The 16338-nt window shown below is 52.9% G+C and overlaps 1 long non-coding RNA gene across 1 annotated transcript; it reads right to left on the bottom strand.

Moving 5' to 3' along the window:
- Positions 1 to 232: 232 nt before the first annotated feature.
- On the bottom strand, positions 233 to 13930 carry LOC140691838 (uncharacterized). Its single transcript, XR_012067485.1, has 3 exons — positions 13759 to 13930; positions 13376 to 13530; positions 233 to 492 (listed from the first exon to the last, which is right to left on the bottom strand). It is a non-coding gene; the product is annotated as an uncharacterized lncRNA (long non-coding RNA).
- Positions 13931 to 16338: the final 2408 nt, after the last annotated feature.

Below are 16338 nucleotides of genomic sequence, written 5' to 3' on the forward strand. Positions count from 1 at the left end.
CTTCACGAATCCCATGTCCTTAGTGTTTTGAAGACGCTGTCCGTGCCCAGGTACTAACCATCGCTTTGAGACGTTCGTCAGAGTTCTCCCCTGTGTGTGGTGTGTGAATTCTGTTTGCCTTTCTCTTGCTGACCTGTCTCTCGTCAGTCTAATTTGCAAGGTGCCATCCCCCTCCTCCGCCCCCGACCTCCGATAGACCTAAAATGGGTGGAAGACGAGATTTTCCTCCCCTCCATTGCTTGGCTCGGGTGAGTTGGTGGCTTCTGCTCAGCAAATCCTGAGTTACGCAAAGAAAAGGGGTCTTCACCCGGGAGTCCCCAGTTCTCCCTCTCGCGGGTTCCGAATCAGGACGACCAGCCCTGGGCACGCCCCCGGGGTGTGGGTGCAGACCCTCCCCGTCTATCCGGGAAAAACAATTGTTTTGCAGGCTCCTAGCTCTGTGTTCACAGCCCAAACTCTCTGCAGGCGAGAGGGACGCTAATACATAGGAAACTGCAAAGGAAAGAAAACAGGAAAAAGAAGAAAGAATCTTTGTCAAAACCAGGTGCTTAAGGGGCAACGCAAAGGGGGGAGGTCACTGGGATGAGAAGGGGGTGGACAAACGCCAGGAGTCCCGGCCTCTGAAATGAACCCGCGGGCACTGTGTGTCCAGAAGGACTGGCTCCCCCCTCCACGGCCGCCATAGCCGAGGGTCTGGCTCCCGCTGCACGTGGGACGGCGTGGCACCGACTCTGGTGGCCTGCGGAGAAGGTTCGGTGCATTTCTTACTGTGCAAAGTGCGGGGAGAAACTGGGTGGGGGCGGGTGGCAGGGGAGAAGGCGTTTAAATGATAATCCCTGGAAAGTGCTTTCCTCCAGAACCATACATCATTGTCAAGTGGGAAGATTAAACTTATTGTTTCTCTTTGAACCAGGAACTCAAGGTGAGGAGAAATGTCTGGAAATGGAAAACAGCCCCGCAGACAAAGTGCCGCCCAGATGGAGACCGACATCTCTCGTGTTCTTCCCGTGGCTTTTTCTCTTCGTAGGTGATGCGGGGAGCAGCCTTTTCTGAAGTGGAGACGCTCCAATGAGATTGTGCTTCCACACGTCCGTTGACGTTGGGTATTTTATTCCCAGGCTGGTAAGGAATGTGATTTTCTTCATCACTCAGACCATCAGTTATTGGGGTGGCGGGTGCGGAGCTGGTTTTATTTAGAATGAAAGAGAATATTGAAGCCCTCCCTCCCGGTGACGGGAAGGGGGACATCTGGTTGAAAAATGTGCAGGAAATTTAGACACTTGTCTGGCTGGGTCTGAATATGCAGATAAAGGTCAAACACCTGCGTTTTCCATGTTAACCTGACGTGTGGGGCGTCATTTCAGCTTAACCTGCCCATTCATTTTCCTTTGGTGGACAATTTGTTCTAGTCAAGTTGCATTTCAGTCATTGTGTGTGTGTGTGTGTCTGTGTGTGTGTACACTCATGTATATGTGCACACACATATACAGACATTGTGCACGACAGTTTACACAGAAAGTGTATATAAACAATATATAGAGACAGTGGATAAAAGCATGTGTAAACACTGTATGTAGACACCTTATGTAGAACTGTATACAGACAATATATAAACATTGCCTGCAGACATTACACACGGACATTATACATAAGATTATGTACAGACATTGTACACGGACATTTTGTATAGAAATTGCATGTAGTTAATACATATACAGACCTTGTAGAGAAACATGTAAGACTGTGTATAGAAATTATACATGGCCATCTTATATAGAAATTGCATGTAGACAATATACAGAGATATCGTACAGAGACGTTATCTATGGACATCTTTACACAGACATGACCTACAGACATTATAAACCAATGTTGTGTATAAACATTGTGTGTGGATGTTACATATAGACACTGTATGCAGGCATCATGCTAGACATACAGACATTTATTTAGATGCTGTATGTAAATGTGATATGTGGATATTGTACATAGACATTTTATGCAGACTGTATATAGACATTGTACAGAGACGTTATATTTAGACATTGCACATACGCTTTATACATAAATTTGCATGTAGACATTACATATGAACATTGCACATAGACATATGTAGATGTCACACATGGACATTATATATAAATTATATACAGACATTGCATGTGGACATTATGTGTAAACATTGCATATACGTATTATATAGACATTATACACAGATACCTTATACAGACATCTGAAGGCTGTATGTATATTCATCGTACAGGGACATACAGACATTGTACATAAATATACAGAACTGCAGAGACATATATAAACACTGTATGCAGACATTACATATAGACATTATATATAAGTGTTACATAGAGACATTGTGAACGTCTATAAACATTGTGTGTAGACATTTTATACAGGAATTTTATGCAGACGACAGACATGGTATGTAAATATTGTGTGTAGACACACAGACGCTATGTAGACATTGTGCAGAGACATTGTACACAGCACTGTGTAGTGACGCTCTGTATAGACATATGTAATCCCCGTATGTAGACGTTAATCCCCACGTGCAGACATCACCTGTGGACATCACAGACAGATGTTTGGTGCGTGCGTGCTCATGTACTTAAAGGCACACCCTGAAACCTGTGGGGCGTTTTACAGCCTCAGATGAATCAGGGCACGTTGTTCTTGAGGCAGTGGCGGCTGTTTCACACAGGTGTTTATCCGATAGACACGGCCTGGCGGCTGTCAAAGGGAAAACACCTTTTCGGTCCCATCTGGTGCCCAGAGAGAGGAGGTCTGTGCTGCCTGTGACTTGCCCTCCCAGCCTGGGGCGTCCCCCGCCCATCTCGCCTCTGGAGCTCTGGGTCCTTAAGGAAGGGGGTCCTGGCCTCTTGTGACGTCCCGGGGCGGGGGCGGGGGACTGGGAGGGCAGGGGTGGATGTGGTGTGTCTTTTCTCACTATAAAAGCAACTCTCCTTTGTGACACAGACCAAAACCAACACAGAACAGAAAATGGATGTGCCTTCCAGTTTCAGTTACCTGTCACTTGAACTGGGGCGTCTGGGGCAGGGGAAGGACTCTGCTTAGCTAGGAGGACAGGCAGGGCTGGCAACTCGGGGGCGCCACCTCCCTCCTCACGTCCCCTCCACAGGTGATGAACCAAGATCTCTGTATTTGCCTTCAGCCCCCCTTTTGGGCACATTTTGGGGAGGAATGGTGTGACTGGCTCAGAAGCTATATACGTGATCTATCACAAAGTATTTTTCAACACCACGATTTTGGGCAGCTGTGTGGGACCTGCGCACAGATGTGTCTGTATCTACTCAGCGCTGCCCTTAATCGGGGGAATTCACATTGGTTCGCATCCATCCTGGCGCATAAAACTGTGACTTTCAGAGAGAACCTAGATGTGAAATTACCGGATCAAACACATGGACGTGTAAAAGGCCCAATTCATGGCATCCAGTGGTTTTCCCGGAAGGTCTCCTGATTTATACTCATGCCGACCGTGCGTGGCATTGCCTGCGATGTTACAAGGAGTTCAGCGCTCAATTTTATTTTAAAAGGGAAAAAACATGGGCTCTGCAAATTTAAGTTTCAGAGTGGTGTCCATCGTTTTGACTTGCGTTCTTTGATTGTTAATGGCAAACACTTCTTTTGGTCATGTTTATTCCCCAGGTGTACCTCCTGTGAATTATTTAGGATGGCTGGTATTTTTCGAGTGTGTTTGGGGCAGGGTAGCAGTCTCGAGTAGCATGAGCTTTGGAGTCAGAAGGACCTGGGTTTGAATCCCAAACCACAGCTTACTAGCTCTGTCCCTCTGGGCTGCTTAATTAATTTATTTAATTCGCAATTTCCTAATCTGTAACAAATCACTTGTGGTTTTTTTGTTCAATATTTAAACTAGATCACATGTGTAAAGTGTGCAGCACAGAATTTTAGTGCACAGAAAGCTTTCAATTATTGTCATTCTTAATGATTTGTAAGGGCTTTTTATATATTAAGGACCTAAGACCTTTATCATCCATATATTTTACAAATATTTTCCAGCATTTTTTATGCTCTTGTACTGTTTATGGTTTTTAGACCTAATACTAAATATTGTTTATAACTCTTTAGACATAAAGAATTTAATATTTGCATGTAAGTTTTCCCCATATGATTGCTTCTATTTTTATTGCTGGAAAGTCCTTCTCAATGGAGAGATTTCATATTCATCTACACTTTAATCCACTGGAAAGAAATGCCTCAGAGTGGGAACCCTCTCTGTCTCCTCGTCTGGAGCTCTGAAGACTTGACTGTTGGTCAGAAGGGTGAATGTGGAGCTGCTTATCCATACATCAAGGTTCACACCCATGTTGCTGTGTGATTTCCTCTTCACATTCAAACATCTCAGTCCCTGATGTGACGAGGACAGGCTGGCAGGTCATCTCTGTGGACAGCTTAGTTTTGGGGTAAGTTAGGCTGAACCAGAGAGAGAGACCCTACAAAGTGTGGGTTCCTGTAACATGCATACTTTCCCCTAAGCATGTGGATTGAAAGGGAATGCTTTCCTAATTGTGGGGTACGGGGTGGGCTGGGGGCTTCTGATCTGGGATGACCTCAGCCGGGATGCCTCCCCTCTGCTCCGCGTGGACTTCTGTCCAGAGCAGACCCACCAGAAGTTGCTCCCAGGGTGGCCGAGCAGGGTTTCAAGAAACACAGAAGAAGAACCCAGGGCCTCTTGGGTCCCAGTTCGGAACTACCAGACTTTGAAGACGAGTCTCACGGCCCCACCCAGGACCACAGGGCCGCAGAATGGACTTTGCAGTCTGGTGGGAGACGTGCCGTGTCCCGGTTCTGGGATGGGTGCACGTTAAATACTAGGGGACCGGACGCAGCAGCAGGAGACGGAGCTCTCTTGTTGACCCTGTGTTTCAGGAGAGACATCTTCCACGTGGCTTAATTACCCATGGGACCTCAGCTAGCTTCCTTAAGCACGAAAGCTTCGGAAAGAAATTCAGTCTGTAGATGGAGAACCTTCCTTGAGGTCGGGTGGCATGTGGATAAGACACTGGCTTTTTTTTTTTTTATTGAAATGTAGTTGATTTACAATGTGCTAGTTTCAGCTTACAGCAAAGTGATTCAGTGTATATATATATATATATATATATATATATATATATATATATATACATATATAAATTCAGATTCTTTTCCATTATGGGTTATTACAAGTTATTAAATATGGTTCCCTGTGCTGGACAGTAGATCCTTGTTGCTTATCTGTGTTCCATATAGCAGCGTGCCTCTGTTGGTCCCAGACTCCCAGTCTATCCCTGCCCCCCAGCACACCCCAGAAAACACTGGCTTTGAATGCAGCCTCTGAGTTCAGATTCCAGGCTCCCCCACCCCAGCCCAGTCCCTACAGTGTATAAAACTTAATCTAAAATCAGATTTATGTTTTCGGTCTGATGCTTCCTGACTCTTGCAGCGGGTGCAAAGGTCCAGAGAAAGTGTTGTAAACCGACCACCCATCCCTTTCCACTGGGCACAGACCGTGCACTTGAAATCTCGCATGAGCTGCTCATGTTTGTTTTAAACACTGGCCAGGGAATCGTGGAAATCCAGGGCCTCACTTCTCGGACTCATTTGGGTGGCGTGCCCATCCTGTGTGTGGGCCCCTGCTGATCACAGCACCTGGATGCCAGCTGCGGCTTTAGAGAGAGGAGGACGGCAGATCCACGGCACCGCAGCCCCCGCCGCTCCCTCCTGCCTCTCACGTCTCGCCTGCCTCACGCCCTGTCCTACCTGCCTGCTCCTGCTGCCATTTGAGTCTGGGACCCTTGACTTAGGGAAATAATGCCTCTTAAACGCCTGGCGCCCAGGCAATCAGAAGACATTATTAGTTCAACATTTGCTAAAACGTTCTTAGAGGTAAGTGGTGGTGTCACCACTCATCAGCGACACTGAGGCCGGGGCTGCCCTGCGTCCACCCGGGTGCTCCAGCAGGATGCTTCGGGCATCTGAGAGGCAGGCGGGGTGACCAGCTCGGGCCGGCCTGGGTGTGAGGGCAGCAGCTGGTATTGGTTCTGACGGCCACGGCCGACGCAGGCGCTAACTGAGCCCATGGGAGCCAGTGGCCTGAACGCCCGTCAACGATGCTTCAGAAATTTCTTTAAATGGAAAATGTGATTTAGGAAATGTTTTTTAAAAAGGAAGCAGGCTGAGTCCCAGGGCTTCAGCAGAGGGAGGTGGGAGGGGGAGGTGGCCATCCTTTCCGAGCCAGACCTGATGAGCCCTCAAGCCCCGGGAGAGGACACCGTGCGCACCAGCTCCTCCATGTTCTCCACGCCGTGTGCGTGCGGCTGACAGGCAGCTGGGCCGTCTCCGGGAAGGAGTCTTCTGACTGCAGCCGGGAGGAGACACGTAAGGAGGAAAGGGAGGAGGCTGTGTGGGGTCGGCTGCCCGGGGTCCTGGGCAGTGAGGCGGCTGCCTGCTGGGGATGAGCCTCCCAGACTAGGGTCAGTCCCATCTTGCAGAAATCGGATGCCGGGTGGGTTCCTTCAAAGTGGGGCACGTCTCAGCTAGAATCCTCGTCCCCAAAGGAAGGAATCAGCCAGGATTCAGAGAGATGCCTTCAAGGGTTTCAGGAAAAGGGTGGCGACTAGGCATTTCGCATAATTAATGGTAATCAAGACGCTGTGTCCCATGCATGCAGGGGCAGAACGAGGGGTGGGAGTGGGGTTTCACCAAGGGGACGCGGGAAAGTAAGCTTGGCCTGTCGGGGGCAGGAGACGGAGGGAAGAGAAGGAAGATGGGGACAGCACGGTGCCACACACATGTGCATGCATGCACATGCACACACACACACACACCCATGGTCCCATGCCCACACCCATGATCCCATGCCCACACACGGACACACCTATGGTTGCACACATGTGCACACACACACACACGCACGGTCCCATGCACACAGCCATGGTCACATGCCCACACATGCACACACCTATGGTTGCACACATGCAAATGCAGGTACAAGCACACAAACAGGCACAAGCAGGTACACACACAGACTCACACATCAGACACACGTGCATGTTCACACAGGCACCCACCTGCACAGACATGCAGGCATCCATGTACACACAGCATCTCACACACACCTGCAAACAGCCCCAAGGGAACACACACATTCCCATCCCTGTAGCCATGGAAGCACATTTTTATACACATGTGCACATCCACACGGAGACACTTGCACACACACCGCGTATGCAAGGAACTCAGTGCTCATAGCCGCTTCACCACAAACACCAACATATACCATGTGCACACATACACACACACACATGCACACAGGGCACACGGATGCACACACAAGACACAAGGTGCCCCACGTGCATACACTGCCAGGTGCACACAGATACACACATGCATGAAGTGCACACACGTGCTGACACGCACATACAAGTACACACTCGCCCAGCCCAGCCCCCACTGGCGAGGACAGCCCTCGCTGTGACCTTGTGACCTTGGCCCTTCACCACACTCACTTAGGCCTTGAGATTACCTGTGGGGTGGAATGTTGTAAGTCACAGGAGGATTTCAGGGTCTTTAATGCCAGAAACAAAAGACGAAGCCACACAAGAGTCTCCCGTGTGCTGTGAGGGACCGGCGGCCCAGAAACTGCTTCCGCCACAATCACAGAAGAGCTGTGTCCCAGGAAGAGTGTGTTGCTCGCTGGGAAGTTGGATTCATTTACTGGAATGGGTTTGGGGAGGGGGCCGTGGATATGAGTGTCACCCCCAAGAATGGGTGCAGAGTCCATTAGTGAAAGGACAGTTGTGAAATGACTGCTGTGTCCCCGTCCATCATTCTGGAAGCTTCTATCCTGGAGGACACTCAGCCTTAACACAGAGCCCCCCGCCCAGGCCGTTCTGGGACTTCCCCTTGCCCTCCCAAACAGGCATCCCAGTGTCCTAACCCATAGAGGGGAATATCCTTTAAAAAAAAACACCCGTGCCTTCGTCAAAGTGCTGTAAGTCCGTTTCTTTCCAGGATGGACACGCACGAGCCGACCCAGCGTGACCTAAACAGTTGCGCCCCGTGGGGGCGTCTTTCCTCCCTGGGCTAAAAACTTCGAGGTCGTGTCATCTGCAGGCCAGAGCTCGAGTCCATCTCTGACCCATGGGGGACCCCCCCCGAGCCTCGGTCCTTTAGCAAACCCCTCCTGGAGTCCTGTGTTCATCTTACTTTGCTTTTCAAGGATAGATAGGCTTTATTACTTTTTTTTAAAGGATGTAGACGGTCACCCTGGAATAAAAGGAGGGGGAGCTTTCTCAGTGCCGGGTATTTGAAAAATGCGTTCCCGAATCGCACACGTGGAAACGCTGCCTTTTCACTAAATCCTACAGCCCCAGGGCACCTCTAAAACCTTATAGTCATTATTTTAATGATGACCAGAGTCGTATTTTTTTTCATTGGGGAGAATTTTATGGCCTCGTGGTCTAACACTTAAAGCCTGGAATTGCCGAGCTCTAGCAGCGAAGCAGCCAGACCCTTACCCCTCGCAGCCGTGGGCGGCGGGACTGCAGAGGACCCGCGTCCGCACACACTGCGGTGACAACTTCGCTTAGCGATTCCATATTTTAAAAACAAATCTCGTGCCTGGGAACTTTCAATGCCATCTTACTTATCCGTCTAATCCACCAATTCATTTAACCAGGGATGGTAATTAAGTGGAAATTACTGCCCACGGAAGATGTCATTAAAATTCAGGCTGTTTTGTGGGACGCGGGGTCACCCTCCCACCCCCGCGGGTTTTTTTTTCTTTAACCGTCATCTCACAAATCCTCAGATAGAAAGTTTGGGTGTTTTTTTTTTTCCCCTTCCGAGGCAGAGCTTGTACTAATAAGCCATCTGGCTGACTCAGACATGAAAGATTAAAATGATATACAGTAAGAAGCCTTCCCATTCAGTTGCTAATGTCTGAAACCGCAACTCCAGTGGTGAGGCCGTCTTTGGAGGAAAGAGGTCATTAAGAGACCTCCTTACGGAGATGGGCTCAGAGTGGGAGATGGGGGCTCCCCGTGAGCAAAACCAATGCTCCGCGAGAGAGCCGGCAGCTCATCTTGTGTGTCCCTGGGCCGGCTTTGCTTTGCTGCAGGGTGACCAGCCCGGGGTCAGCCAGCTGGCAGGGGACACAAAGGCCAGCATCCTGTCTCTCCTCTGCATTTCTGTCGAGAGGTGAGGGCACTGTGATGTTGAAAGAGCTCAGGGAACAACTACTGTATATAAAAAAGATAAACAACAAGGTCCTACTGTACAGCACAGGGAACTGTATTCAATATCCTGTAATAACCTGTAATAAAAAATGACCTGAAAAATACATGTACGTATAACTGAATGACTATGCTGCACACCAGAGACTAACACTACATTGTAAACTGACTATACTTCAATTAAAAAAAAATTTAAAAAAGAAGAAAGTTCCTCCAAAGTGAAAAAACGAGCTTGGCTTCGTAACGACAGCCCAGCGTGCGGTGAAGAACATCCACATGGCAGACACAGGTTTATTCCTCAGAGGTGGGCAGCTTATGATTCTTGCTGAGAGAAGAAATAGTACTTGGTGATGCAGACCTGCCTGCACCCCAGAAGCGTCCCCACCGTGCACGTGGCCTCTCCCTCAGTGTGGCGGCCCCCGCCCCGCCAGGCGCATGGAGAAGGATGCACGTGGCGGGGCTGGGTGCCCGGGCAGAGGAGGCAGGCATGGCCCTGCCCGTGGGGCAGCACGTGGAACCACAGCTAGCATTTGCACTTGGGTGGTGTGTGAATTATCTGGATAATGGTTAACGGGGTGTGCCAGCGCCCCACGTGGACTCAGAGATGTTTATTGTCTCTCCCCACGGAGGTGCCGGGTCCACGTTCACTTTCTATGGACTCTTTATGCTCATTGTGTTCCATCTGAATCCAATCAACTTCCAGCCTCCTCTGGATAAAGACAGACTCACTTCCTGGACCGACTTCTTAAATGCCCCCGATACAGAGATAGGATTTTTATAGGTTTGTCAGGCGACAGGATCCAACAGTCAGAGAAGGGAACACTTGGCCCGGTTTGGGGTTCTGGGGGCATTGGGAACTTTGGGTCAACAATGTTAACATTCTGCTCTGTTCTTGTGTCCGCGGGGTTTTTAAACCTATACACTCCGTTCCCTCCCTACCTCGTGGCTGAGCAAGCAGTCTGGAGTCTAAATGCACACGATCTGTTTTTTTTACATAATTTGTTTCTGAGGACTGGCTTCCGGGGAAAGAGTGCTGGAGAAGAGACGGCTGCACGCTGTGTTGGAAGTGCACATTTGTCCACTCAGTCGCTGTGGCTAATGGTGTTTCCTGACGTGCAGCCCCTGGGTCCGGGGTGCCTGCTCTGGACCCCCGATCCCGGCCCCTCTCCAGTTCCACTACTTATGGTGCTGGTTCTATTCACATAGATTTTGCACCAAGATTTCGTTCTTGAAGGGACTTCCCAACTCAAAGAGTGGTTGCTTTTTGGGGAGGGGTCCCCTCTTCTTTGGAAAAAAGGGTCAAGTTGGTTTAATTTGGGGACCCAGTTGATGGAGCTAACCCACGTTTTGAGCAAATGAACACAGGAAGGCCGGGGTCCTTCCTTCCTCCCCTGGGGGCCTCCTGGCCCCTGGTCACATTTTCCCGCCCTCTCTGCATATCAAAGTGCCGCTCCCGGGCCAGCAGCGTCCCCACCAAGTGGGACCACCTCATGGAGCTCAGACACCCCCAGGTGAAGGAAGCGTGGGCTGTGAGCTGGGCACACGTGGGCACCTTGAGATGTGGAGTTTGGTTCCTGAACGGGATCTGAAGGAGGAGAGAGAGGCAGAGGTAGGGATCCCAGAGGCACGTCCCCATGTGCACAGACGGACAGGTGTCATTCTCAGGTGACGTGAAGGGAGGACCGGAGGAGCACCTGTGTGGGGCTGGTTCACCCCCAAGGTCTGCCTCTATTATGAGTAACAACAACACAGCGTTTATGCCCTTGAGTTTCTCAGGCTGTCTCTCAACTGACAACATGTTAGAGGAAATACATTGTTTTCTAAAGACAGTTGAGAATGCGTGACCACCTGGGCAGGTGGACGTTACGCTTGGATTCTGCCTGTGTGGGCTGTTGCTGGGTGGATGTCCGGTGCTTTTTCTGACATTTTGGGAATCGGAGAACATCTTTGCTAGCGTAAATGCAGCCCTCAAGCTCTTCTTGGGCCTCACAGCTGCCGTCCGGTCAGACAAGCTGTGTCGGCAGGCATCTTAAGGCGAGACTCAGAAGGTATCCCAACCCAGGTGTCAAGGGTGCCTGCACCCCAGGTGTTGGGAGGACCCTGGGGATGCAGGGATAAAGAAGTCTTGATCCGGTCCTCTGGGATATCCAGGCAGAGAGAATCTCATTATCTTAACAGCTGTAAACCCCAATTATTTCACAGACTGCAAATCCACTCTAAGATATGCAGGCTTGAAAAAAGAGCCTCCAACAGTCTGGGTATCATTTAGTCCCCAGATCTCCCAGGATCTCTCTTCTCGATGGCATTTTTTCAGTGGCTCTGATTTCAGGAAATTTCCGTCTCCCCTTCTCTGCAGGTTGGTACGTGGCGTCTGACCCAGAGATGACACAGGACGGAGCCTTTCAAAAGGGAGCCTTCTGTGGACGGCGGCGATGCTGTCAGGCTAGGCGCTGGGCCGCTAATGAAGGCTGTGTGCCCGGCGTGGGGAAGCCAGCTCTGAAAGCCGCGCCTGCGGACGCGGGGCTTGCTGGCGCTCTGGGCCAGGCACGCGAGTTTGGATCCGCTGCTTCTTTGATTTCTACATCCCAGAGACTGACAGGAAGGAAGGAACGTCCTCAGACCCAAGCGTCACAGAAGTTGGGTGGATTTCATCTTCCGAGAGGCTTGGTCAACTTCTTGATTTTCCTCTTTTCATGTCTGTGCTTCTTCAGCCAGGAGAATGTAAATGAGCAGAGCTTTTTTAACGAGGCGAGCCCTCGGAGGTGACCCTCGTGGATCTAAGCTGCAGTCTCAGGCGTGTCCGAGCCAGGAACGCGCAGGGAACATCTTGCAGGGGAACGCGGGCGTTCTGTTTCATCAGCGCCGCCGTCCGGGGAGACAGGCTGCTTAATGAGCGGAGGTCAGTCCCCGCGGGGAAGCTGTGAGCCCTGACATCAGCGGCAGCGTGGGCGCCCGCCGGCCCGGCCCCGCCCCGGCCCCGCCAATAAATACAGCCGCGGGCACCCGGTGGCCGCCGCGCTGGCATTTAACTACCGTCGCGGCCGGGCCCTTGAAGCCCTTTAAATTCCTCCTGTACTTGGGCTGTCTGATGCTCCCCAGAACAGGGAAAATCAAAGTCTGCTGGAGTGGACAGCGTCGCGGGCAGAAGCTAGGCACGGGGCGCATCGCGCGGGAAGTTTTCCTCCTTGGCCGCGCTCTTCACGGAGATCAAAGTTCTCGGCTCAGCTCTAATTAAGAAAAGCTCCCCGCGATCCAGGCCTTCTGGCACGGAGCAGGGCCTCGGAGGCTGCAGCCGAAATCTCGCCAAGATTTAAATAATTAACATGACACCTTGAGCTCCGAGTGGGAAAATTAAAAACAACAGCAGAAAAGGAAGGGAGGCCGGCGTCGGCGTTTTCGACAGTGCCCCGCCAATTTGATGCCATTTGTTCTGCGGGGAAGCAGCGGAGGGTCTTTGTCATGCTAAGGGACCCCTTTGTGGACGGCGGGCCCCTCGCAGAGCCTGGGCCCCGCGGAAGGAGGCTCGGAGGAGGAGAGCAAGTCTGCGTCCCCGCGTCGGAGGACGGTCGTTTAATGGTGTTTAATCCTCTTAATCCGAGCAAGAATGGCGATCCGCGGGTGCAAAGCCGGTCCCAGAAGCCCTCCGGAGCCGGCGCCTGGCGGGGCGCGCGGGCGGGCTGGGGCAACGCAGAGACGCAGCTCCTTCTCAGCTGGCACTGTGCTCCGCTCTCCGCTGCCGGGTGCCCGGAGCCATCTGACCGCAGGGGCAGATGACACTGAAATCAGCTGCAAATCCCCCCGGCCGTCCGGGGGGCGCGGCGGGCCAGGCGGGCACCGGCCGGCCGGCCGGCCCGGCAGCCAGGTCTCTGCGTGCAGCCTCGCCGGCCACGTGCTCCGGTCCCGCCGCGACGGAGCCTTTGTGAGGCACGAGATCCTCCGCGGAGTCGGGGCCAGATTAGCGCCGCACCGTCGGCGCGCTCAGTCCGCCATGGCTTCGTAAAGCCGACGGCTCCCTCCATCCCCGGCCCCGCGCCCCGAGCCCCGCGCAGGGACAGAAAGGGGGTGGATGGGCCCCATCTGATCGCTCAGCACAAACCCAGACCAACCTTAGAAACGGCCCGTGAACGCGAGGCTCTGTCCACATTACCAGGCCGCAACCAAGCAGCCTCGCGGGGCTCTTCCTCGCCCGGCTCCTCCTCGACGGGCGCCTCTCCAGGCGGAGGGAGACGCACGGCTGACTTCACGTGTTTTAACACAGATGCTGGGACGAGAAAAGGGAGTTTCAGGAGAAGAAACCTGACGGTCCAGGAAGTACAACACGTAGACACAGACACGACACACACGCTACATACACACCACACACACAGCACAGACACACACACACAGACGCGCTCACAGACACAGCACGGAAACACGCGGGCACACACACAGAAGCACAACGCACACACACCGCACACCACATGCAACCCCCCCCCCGCCACACACACACCGGGGTCTGTCAGCGTCACTCCCTCCCGTCGGCGGTGCTTCCAGTGTCCGCGGCGTCTACACCGCCTGCTTCTCCCTGCCGTGTGCCTGGTCGGTGTCGCTGAGCGGTGACCAGGGACTCGGTGTCCGTCCTGTGGCACGAGGAAGGGGCGGCCCCGAACGGCGTGAGCCGGCGTTCAGGTGCCCCTGGGGCCCCGCGGCGCAGCGCGCACCCCCACTGGGGCCTCGCTCCGTGGGCCTGTTCCGCGCGGGTCGGACGCTTCGCTGCCCGCAGAGTCGGTGCGCGTGGGAGCCGCGTGCGCGCAGGCGCTCGCGTGGGCCCGGGAGGCGCTCGGCCGTGCTGACGGCCGTGCTCACAGCCCGCTCACAGCTGCGCCGAGACGTGCAGGCAGCTTCCGCACGGCCGCCTGTGGAAGCTGGAGGGGCAGTGCGGACCCTGCGGTCGGGCACAGGGGCTTTCGCAGGCGGGAGGAGAGGGAGGCTGACGGCTGCGGGTGGGTCCCTGCGCCTGCAGCCTGGCCCCGACTCTTCCTCGGGCGTGTGGCTCAGGGGAGACAGGGTGGCTGGAGCCTCGAGACCCAGGTGGCCGTTCTGGTGTTGCGTGCCGAGCTCCCGGCTTCCGTGCGGGCCCGCCGGGCAACAGGGGCTGTCAGAGGCCGCCATCCTGAGCCCTCCGTGTTGAGGCTGGAAAGCTCGGAAATTCACGGCAGGGGTCCCGCCCCGGCTTGTAGCTTCAACTCTTTGATGGTTCCCTGAGGCGGGAACCCCATCAAAAGGGCCGGCAGGACCCCCAGGCAGGGCCACTACTATCCCGCAGGAACCATCCGCTTCCCTGGCCCAGAGGCTGCCTCCTATTTTGCCTCCGAAAGGGCCAACGGCTAGGGAAGTGGAGCTCACTCCTGATTGGTTACTTCTCTCTCTCCTGATTGGCCCATTTCCCTCACTCATGATTGGTCCATTTGTAGTACTTAATTTGCATGGTCACTCCTGACTGGTTATTTCCCTCACTCCTGATTGGTCCATTTCCCTCACTCCTGATTGGTTACTTCTCTCTCTCCTGATTGGCCCATTTCCCTCACTCATGATTGGTCCATTTGTAGTACTTAATTTGCATGGTCACTCCTGATTGGTTATTTCCCTCACTCCTGATTGGCCCATTTCCCTCACTCCTGATTGGTTATTTCTCTCCATCCTGGTTGGTCCATTATTACAAAGTCTGTTCCTAATTAGTCAACTTTTTTTTTTTTTTTATAACTTACTTGCATGTGATGTTGCAGAGTGTAAACTCGCAGCCTATAAAAGCCTGTGTAAACCTCAAGACGGGGTCCAGAGCTTGGAGTGTTAACTCCTTTGGGCCCAGAGGTGTAATAAACCTGAGTTTTCCAACCCTCCGAGTGCTGCTTGGTCTCTCGCCAGGTTCCAGGTTGCTGTCACAACTGAGCTGTAACACTTTTTTCTGCAACAACCCTAGAGCATACCCGGCCTGGGGCAGTAGGGTCTGAGAAACTCAGTCCTGACAGGTATGTCAACCTTCACCACGATCTGCAGGGTCCCAAGGCCACCACACTGCTGGCTCCGGTTAGTTTCCCAGCACAGGGACGGCACTGTGGGAGTGGCCACCCTCCACCCCTACCCAGTCCAGGGGGCACCCGGACGTCCTTCCTGACTCATCCCTCCCCCCACCAGCCACCTGCTGATTGTCACCTGAACGTCACTCAGATATGTCCCCTCTCTCCATGGGCACTGCGGTCCACAGGCCACCCAAAGCTCATGGTGCTCTCAGCCTGGGCATCCTGCTCATCCTCCCCTCCTTCGGGTCCTTCTCCTCATGGTAATCAGCAAAGTGGCTGATGCACCGACCATCTCCCCTGCTGTAAGCATCTCCAGTGCTTTCCACTGTCCCCAGGGAAGACTTACCTCTCACCTGTCTCAGATCTGGGAGCCCTTTCACTCCCCTCTGTGGTGGGCAGAATGACATCCCCACGGATGGCTGTGTCCTGACCCCCGTGTGGTGGACAGAAAGATGTTCCCACAGACATCCACTTCCTGTGCCCACATCTGATGCTGCAGTGGGTGAGGATGTGGCTGGTGGATCTGCTCAGAATAGAGGTACCTGCCCTCAGCAGGCTCCTGCAGGGGCCCTTCCTGGCCACTCCAGCCAGGGCATCCACCCCAGCTCCCCTGCTCCTGGCACTTGGGGTCTCCTCACGACGCCAGGCAGCACCCTGAGTCCTCAGAGGTGCTGTCCCACCACAGTGATGCCAGCTTGTGAGACAGCCTGGTTCTGCTCTGATTCTAAACCTCTTCCTTTCATCATGGATGGTGAAGACCAGAGGTCGGCAAACCACAGCCCGTGGCCCAGATCTGGCCTCTCACCTGCTGCCTGTACACTGAAAAAGGATTTTAGGTTTTGGCGTGGTTGGGAAAAAAAAGTCTAGAGATACTTCATGGCCAGTGAAAATTACATGAAAATCTACTGAAATCCTCAGGTCTTGGTTATCAGAAGTTGGGGAGATGGAAGTTGGGGTCACCGTCTGCTCTCACTCCTACTGAAATCCTGAGGGCTTGGTAAATGGAGGTT

This window comes from Vicugna pacos, chromosome X (assembly GCF_048564905.1).
Source record: "Vicugna pacos chromosome X, VicPac4, whole genome shotgun sequence".
Lineage (NCBI taxonomy): Eukaryota > Metazoa > Chordata > Mammalia > Artiodactyla > Camelidae > Vicugna > Vicugna pacos.